This window comes from Hyposmocoma kahamanoa, unplaced genomic scaffold (genome assembly GCF_003589595.1).
Source record: "Hyposmocoma kahamanoa isolate Upper Pololo Valley unplaced genomic scaffold, ASM358959v1 303, whole genome shotgun sequence".
Classification (NCBI taxonomy): Eukaryota; Metazoa; Arthropoda; class Insecta; order Lepidoptera; family Cosmopterigidae; genus Hyposmocoma; species Hyposmocoma kahamanoa.
The window spans coordinates 140,267-149,517 of NW_020653784.1; the positions used below are offsets into that span (position 1 = coordinate 140,267).

General features: G+C 33.9%; 1 protein-coding gene across 1 annotated transcript in view; it reads left to right on the forward strand.

Moving 5' to 3' along the window:
- LOC113229323 (QRFP-like peptide receptor) overlaps positions 1-9,251 on the forward strand; it is a 190,483-nt gene that overhangs the window by 100,205 nt on the left and 81,027 nt on the right. The window lies entirely within an intron of this gene.

The following is a 9,251-nucleotide window of genomic DNA, read 5'->3' on the forward strand; positions in this document are numbered from 1 at the left end:
ACACTCCAGACCATACCCGCAAACCTAGACTAGCCTTTTTCTTTATGATTACTATTGTACCTTTGTCATAAGCTTGTTTGTAAAGTACTGTGATTCAGCAAATTAACGAGTAATCTATCCATCTATCTATCTATCTACATTCCAAGCAAATGATATGTTGTTGGCTGGAAACCGAAATTATTATTCAATAGATTCACTGGCTTGCGTTATGAGCATTACACAATTGTACATATACCTGTACAATTCAGAATAAAAATAACTTTTTGTTTGTATTTTTAAGTAGTTATTTCGAACGTGTTTCTCAAGTTAATGGCTGGTATAGCTAGTTATACCATTCTTTTTTTACATAATTATTTTACTAGTCGCTTTACTGCATCGTTATGCCGGTTGAGCCAATGTAATTCACAGGCCTCTTTTGGATTTATTTCTTAGTAGCTCACATGTTGTTATTTTTCTAGCTTAGACTGTAGATTTGATAAGAGATGATAATGAGAGTTACATAAGATTTTGACTAAAATTATCTTAATATTTTAAAAATAATAATAACAAATTACGCCAAAAAGTAAGAAACTTTGGAAATGAAACTATTTTTCCGGATTTAAATCGCGTATATTTGTTTTTTCAAACAAACCGACGTTTCGGGCCCTTTAGAGGTCCCATGGTCACGGTTGACTGAGTAAGTAAGAAACTTTGTTAGCAGGTAAATATTTTAAAAAGCTTTAGTCGTCGCTTGTGTAACTCGTTCATTTCCATAATAATAATTTTATGAAAAATAGATTCGTTAAATTGCGCCGTTTAATTAAATTTAAAAAGCGACGGCGTTAAATTTTACGTGAAGGTCTCAATCCCTTTGGGCCCTTTTTCTTACATCAATAATCTATGACTCAGTACAAGACACAATTGCGCAAATACTTTCGTCTCAGAGGGATTTATTCTGTAATGTGATAGTGAAAGCATTACTTGTATACCAATATTTCAATTAACTGGCAACAATTAACTTTTTGACAGTCATAAGTTAGTTATGAAATTGGTTGTTTTAATGCTGGTAACTGTGAAAGGGTTGTAGTAGAACAGAAAACTTCCGGTCCATAAATTTATTTAAAGTCGGGTTAAGAAGAAATGGTAACAAAGAAGTAAGACTGTAACAATAAAAAGGTATATATAGAAAATAGGTACATTAATATAAAACACTCCACTTCCTAACTTGATGAATAACATATTTAGTACATTTACCCCAAAAGGGCCGAGATATACTGAATTACAGATACGTATTCATAGGTACATGATAAGGTTGTTGACACTGTTGTACACTTATTAAAATTGACACATTATTTCGATTATATTATAATGATTACAACTTAGTAAAAGAATCAAAATTAGATGCAAATGCATTCAAACAGCTCCGTCCACTGTCGCGATCGAGCAGGGAGTGACGATGGAACGAAATAAAATCAGAATGTGAGGCTAAAGAATGGAACAATTCAAAATTTAAATATACGAGTGGCGGAGCCGGAGAAAGGCGATAAAAAGGTGAGATGACGATGCAAGAAGGCCGCTCCGTCATACTGTACACAAAGGCGCATCTTACAATGATCTCAATAGACAGTAATATTAATTAGCGTTCAGTGATTGGATTGCCTTTACCATCAAACACAGTGATATGTTACTTATCTAAGCGCGGGTAAAGTTAGAAAACATATTCTAATGTTAGAATATATTTTCTAACTAAGTCTATTTAAAGGTCATCGCCAAAAAAATTTCATAAGTGTCATCTATTAAAGCAACAAGGAAGAAGAGAAACAATGCTTAAATTTAGACGTCTTCAAATATTCTTCTATTTTAAATTGCGTAAATTGTTTCTTATTTCGTTTCAGCGAAGCGATGAATTGCGAAGTAAAATTTCAAAGTGAATTGTTTCATTCGCCTCGGATATTACAAGTTAAGAAAACTTAAGAAAGGAATCGACGTAACCGAGATTAAGATACCTATGCTAAAAAACCAAATTGACGCTGAAAAGGTTACCTGTCCAGCGTCAAAATGTTGAATGAAATTATATAGTACGTTTGAATCGCTCTTGCTGCACGGCGACAACGTGGCCAAAGCACAGTAAAACCAAATGTGGTTTCTGGTATATCACAGAATGCTTTGTGGACTTTTAAATAATAGCAGTGTATAAACACGCCTACGTAATAATTTATTTGGTGAACTAATAAATTCTGTAACAGGTGACCCATTAATATCTGTCATATTTTAAAGGTTGATCCTATTCTAACGACTCTTTTAGAATCGCAAACATATACCACCAATTCAAAATGAAATGAAATGAAATATTTATTCGCAAGCAAACACGTCAATATTAACATTTTCCTTTAAATTCTATTTTCTTAGGGATCGTAATTTATTACTCGCAAGTTTGTATCCATCCGCGTAGTGTCGTTGACATTATGAAACTATCGCTCGTTTCCCACCTTACGAATATGTTATATCTTGTTACAAATGTATGTTCCATCGGTCGGTACATAGGAGGTATATTTTAGGCATCTTTCACACAAGGACTTTCTAGTAATTTCTACTCTCGGTTTTTTGTTTTAGTGCTCGTTTTACGGGCTCGCAATATCCTTATTTTAGATGGTAAGATAAAAAAAAATTGCGTGCGAAAAAGCCATCGAACCCAGCATCTGCACAACGGCGAGTAACGTTGTGCTGGCCTGTAAGAGAATCACTTTAACTTCACATACATACTCGCGCACATGCACACGCACGCTTCCAAGAGCGGACACAGGCACTCTTCCATACTGTGCGTTTTTACCTACTAACTATAATAAACTCGCAGAATTGGTAACTCTTTTTTATTTTTTTTATTAAATAGGATATACTTGTTAAATCATCCGTAATAAACTCAGTTAGAAATTGACTACGACCTGCGAAAATGTAAAATACGAAACAATCAATTTGGTGCATATACACGACCTATACAAAGTAATTAAGGCAGCTCAACATTTAATGCAGCAAGGAATGTTTACTGTGTTGGCAACATCTATGGTTAACCCTCAGATTTCCACTTAAATATTAACTTAATGTACCCATAATATGTTTTATAGCCACTTTGCGTTGCTCAAAAAGAATCAAACTGTACTCTACATTTTTTGCAAGACAGAAGAAGTTCATCGTATTACTTATGGGGCTTTTATCTAAGTTGTAAAATGCATTTTAGGATTCAGTTTTTGTTGTAGTTGTTTAATATAAAATGACGAGTTTCAACTAAAGGTTTTAAGGAAGTGCAGTGAGGGAAGGAAGTATGAGTCTAGTGCTTTGTGGTACTGACACAACACACACAGAAGCACACAAGCGCTATATTATAATTTTCGTTAAATGGGTGACACACATTTGGGCAGCATTGTACACTGATAAATAAATATTTTACTATATCTAGGTCGCCCACCGTTTGGCACAGACATTTCAACGCATTTTTTAATTTATTGAGAATCTATTTAAAAGTAAATTATAGACAGTCATTTACTGTTTCAAAATAATAAATATCTGTTGACGTCCATAAGTACAAGAGCTCTAAAACATAATGTCATGACGAATGAAAAACATGTTTATCTAAAAACAACACTCAAGTGAGCTCGCTACGGGCACTAATTTGCTTTCTAAGTCTTATTTGTATTTTATTTTATTTTTTTGTATAATATTACACAAGCTCACTGAAACGCATGGGACTCTTAAACTGAATCAGTAGCGACGTTGAAACACCTTGAGTGACTTAATTTACTTTTCCCTAAACCTAAAGATTTGCATTTTTTTCAATACATTATTTTGTTCGAGAAGTAATTCGATCTACAGTGGTGAAGAGAGCAGAACGTTATTCACCAACAAAATGCGTTGGGTTGTTTCGGGTATCTACCATTCAATTTTATGTAAAATTATAAATTTAAAATGAAATAACTCCTCTGCAACTTATTTGCAAAATCATTTCAAAGAATTGTTGCCAAACTTTGTTATTTCTTTCAGTAATATTTATTTTATTTTCATAATAAACCGGTAAGGTACGATAAAAGCTTAAATAGTAGAAAGTAAAACTAGGATTAAATTATATGAATAAAATTGGCTCAATCGGTGCCATTGTTATTTCTTTGTTTTAAAAGTGATGTCTCGACCTCACCACATGAACTTACTTCGTTCGAAGTACGAAAATTGCAAAAATTGCCAAATTTCTAAATGCAGACAACACAGAAAAAAGTGTGCTCTTATCTCATATTGTACTAAAAAACATCGTTTGTCACACAGGTGTCAAGGTTTTGTATACACGGAACGCTTAAGCCCCCGTTTGCAGCTTGGGCTTAAAGTGTCAACTCATTTGCGATAATCTACTTTCCCGCTTTAGTGAAACAACGTAGTATTCATTACCAAACCGCACAAAGCGTGTCTCTTGTGTTCATACATTAAAGTAGAAAAATAATAACAATAATTAATGTAAAAATAAAATAAAATAAAACAAACGAAACGAAACGAAAAAAGGGTCGATGACTCAGAATCTGAGGACTATGATAATTAACTCTGTTAATTACATAGTTCTCGCTGTTATTCTGCTATGACCCATCATAAATTGTAACTCAACAATTCAATAAATTCAAGTAAATATGTTACATTTAATATACAAAAAAGTCAAAATTAAAATAATTGTACAGTTAGGCACTAAGTGAATAAAATTATACACAGGGCGCACTATAAGTTTCCGGAACTGGCCACTTACATAAACAATATTTAAAAAGTAATTACAAAATCTGAAAATAAAACTCTTTGGCTGTAGAATACAGTTTGTTTCTTCTGACTGTCACTTGTTTTTACATTGTGGTGTCATTTTAGAAATTGGTTGTCTACATCACCATGGATTTAACTCTTTTTTTAGTAGTTTTTCTACGAATTTAAGTGTAATTTAACAGCTCAGCCGAGCTCAGCTCTGCTTCAAACTGCTTTTGGCGATGAAACACTATGCAAGACGACTATTTATAGCTGATTTGCAGAATTCAAACGCGGTTGTGTGAATCTCAGTGACGAATTTCGTGATGCCCGCCCGTCCACTGATGTGAACAACAAAAACATCGATGCTGTGCGTCGTATGATAAAAACAGATGTGACATACCATGAGATTCGGGCATCTTTAGGCATAGGCATGAGTCATATACAATCAATACTACACAAACATTTAGGTGTGAAAAAGCTGTGCTCTCGATGGATCCCACACAATTTGACTGAGGCTCAAAAAACGGATCGCGTCACTTAGTGCAATGCCATGTCTACCAGATTCAACGAAGGGGCGTCAAATTTGGTGTGGAGCATAGTAACAGGTGACGAAATATGGATTTATAGGTACGACCTCAAAACAAAGCAGCAATCGAGCATATGGGTCTTTCGAGATGAGCCGAAACCAACCGAAGTGGCGCGCATGCAAAGTGCCTGTAAGCGGATGATTTCTTCTTTTTTTTAATAAAACTGGACACGTGGCTACTATTGCTTTGGAATACATTATACAGTGAATAGTGATTGGTATATGATCATTTTTTTTAAATTTATTTGTGGCAACAAACAGTCATACATGAAACAGTAATTATTTACATGTATTTCTCTTAAAAATAGATCTATAGTGACCATTTGTTTGCCGAAAGTTATTGACAAACTCCGTAAAAATAACCGTAAACGCCGTATCATCTTGCACCACGATAATGCCAATTCTCACACGACCAGACAGACAAAAGAAATTTTGAAGTGAACAACGTTGACCTTATGAGCCATCCTGCGTACAGTCCCGATCGGGCACCTTGTGACTTTTATTCATTTCAAAAAATTAAGAATCAGTTACGCGATCAACGATTTCCATCACCTGAAGCTGGAGGCTGTCAAGACTATGAAAAATTTGTTTCAGAGATTGTCACGGAGGATTGGTATAAATGTTTTCAAAATTGATTCTTTCGTATGAAAAAGTCCATTAACGCTAACGGAGAATATTTTGAGGAACAATAAATTCATTTCTGACCATTTACAGTATTTTTGTCTTATTCATTCCGGAAACCTATAGTGCGTCTCACGTACACAATCAACAATAAGATAAAGAAAATAATCCATTTGAGTAACAAAATAAGTAATTTATAAAGCGTAATACATACCAAACATACACAAATACACAGAACGTATATTACTCATCCACCGACTCACCCGCTCATACACACACTCACTCATCCACTCACTCACCCACGCACTCACCCGTTTACTCAGTCACTCAATCACCCACTCATTCACCCACTCACTCACTCACTCACCCACTCACTCACCCACCCACTCACTCACCCACTCACTCACCCATATGCCCTATAAATTTACCATAATTGTCAGTTTTCATTGTTAAATGTTCATCAAAAACATTGAAAAGATTGAAAATTGATTAATTGTTCATTATAGATATACGCTATCGACGATTGATTAATTGTAACAATTAATCAATTGTTAATTGCTGTTACGCAATTGACAATTAATTAATTGTGAATTTTTTATTGCCTGAACAACTAAATTTTACCCAACACTTCAATTCAAATTCAAAATTCAAATTCAAAATAATCTTTATTTCATAGGTAAGCATTATTACACTTGAAATCGTCACAATAGTTAAACTCTATCGCTCATTCGTAAGGCAGATTCCGCTGAGAAGAATGAGCAAGAAACTCTGGGAGTTGCTCTTTGTTAATAACATTTGTACACATTCAACATTTACACTATATTTTTTTTTATTTGAAACATCAGAGATCGAGACTACCTCCATGAGCTAAACGGGTTACTACCACGGATTTTTGTCATCTAAGTACGCAGAAGTTGTATAATAACCTTTAGTATAAAGTTTTTGTTTCACTATACTTTTAAAACTTGTGAAAGGGAAATTTTGTTTATCAACCGGAATCTTGTTATAGAAGCGTATACATTGCTCCTTAAATGATTCTTTGACTTTTTGAAGACGAGTATCAAGAATAGCTAGTTTATTTTTATTCCTCGTATTAATGTTATGTCTGTCACTATTTAAAAAAAATGAAATTACTATTCCTTTTGACATAAATTACATTTTCATAAATGTACTGTGAGGCTAGTGTAAGAATGTTAATTTCTTAAACTTATCTCTCAAAGATACTTTGGGGCCCAGATTGTAAATTGCCCTAACTGCACGTTTCTGTAGGATAAAGATTCTATTGATATCGGCGGCATTACCCCAAAGCAAAATGCCGTATGTCATTAGACTGTGAAAGTAGCTGAAGTAAACCAATCTAGCGGTTTCGACGACTGAAAGTTTTCTTATTTTTTTAATCGCGTACTCTGCAGAGCCGAGCGGTTTTGATAAATTACTTATATGGGGACCCCATTGCAATTTAGCATCTAACGTTATAGCTAGAAATACAACTGTATCCACAACATTCAATTCAATTTTCGTTTCTAACTACAATGTTTGTAACTGTCTCTGTAACATTGGGTAATGTAAATTTCACACAATTTGTTTTTTTTCTTATTTAGGAGTAGGTTATTAACAACAAACCAATCAACTACTTTAGATATAGCATTGTTCACATCGGCGTAGGAACATTGGTGCCTTTTAACTTTAAATAATAAGGAAGTATCATCAGAAAACATTACTATCTCATGTTTGATACCCTTCATAAGGCTAGGTAACTCATTAATATAAACTAAAAACAAAAATGGGCCTAGAATTGAGCCTTGAGGGACAGCCATCCTAATTGCAGACCCTGATGATCTCGTACCGTTAACATCGATGCTCTGTACCCTACCACTCAAATACGATATAAGAAGGTCGAGATCACGTCCCGCTACACCATCATGTGAGACTTCCCATGCATCAAATATATGATTAATCAACTCGACACCAGCATCGGTTGTAGAGCGACCCCGAGTGAAACCAAATTGTTAGAAGGAGACATTAAGTTATTACTGTAAAAATGTGCACACATCTGATTTAGAATAATTTTTTCAAATATTTTACTGAAAGTTGGTAGTACTGATATAGGTCTGACATTGGTGGGGTCAGAAATACTACCAGACTTGAAAAGTGGAACAACTTTACTTTGCTTCATGAGGTCAGGAAAGACACCATCATCAACACATTTATTAAAGACACAGGCTAAATAAGGCGCACTTACTGAAAGACCATCAAGATTAGCAGTATTTAGTATGTTTATAGCCTTAAAGGCTTTAACAATGCCGTTTGGAAATACGTGACGGAACCTTAAATTAGTTATACTAACTGCATTATTTTCTTTTAGTAAGGATTCAGCGGCGGTGGGAGATGAATTTAACGACTTAGTAGTCAAAATTGGAATATCAGTAAACAAAAAATTCAAATATTTTAGCAACTTCTGCGTCTGTGTTTATAATATTGTCATTATATCTTAGTTGAAAATCTAAGTTACGAGGTTTGACCCTTCCAGTTTCGCTGTTTATAATATCCCAAGTCGTTCTTACTACATTCGCGCTGCTTTTAATTTTATTATTTATAAACATTGCTTTGGCTGCAACACAAACACGTTTAAACATTTTCGAATATTTCCTAACAAAATCATTAAAACTGTTACTAGTATTATAAGTCCTTTCATCGTAAAGATCATATAGTCTTTGTCTACTTTTGTGTATTCCCACAGTCGCCCAATCACTAAATTTCAATGAATTATAAATAGTTATGATTTTGGACTTAAAAGCATTATCACGTTCACTTTTAACTATGTTGAAAACTGAATTATACAATTTATTGTGATCGTACGGAATCGCAGTTAATTTAATCATTACATTATTTCTATAAGCTTTAAGTCGACCATTATTTATCGGAACACATGTGATATTCTTTTTGTGGCATTTTGTCAACAGTTATGTTAAAAGTGGGCAATTGACCGCAGTGATCAGAAGTTAATTTATTTATAATAGACTTATTACTAGGTACGGCGTTAGTATAAATGTTGTCTAAACAAGTGGCAGTAGTAGAAGTTATTCTAGTAGGCACCAAGAAAAGATTCACAAGATTATAACATTGGAAAAATGATATGAGCCTACTGCTAGCACTGGAATCTTCTAATAAGTTAACATTGAAGTCACCGCAAACAGAAATATATTTATTTGGATTATTTAATTGGCCTAAAACTTCATCTAATCTTTTTTCAAATAGTTCGTAAGATTAATGAGGGGGTCTGTACACGCTTAATATA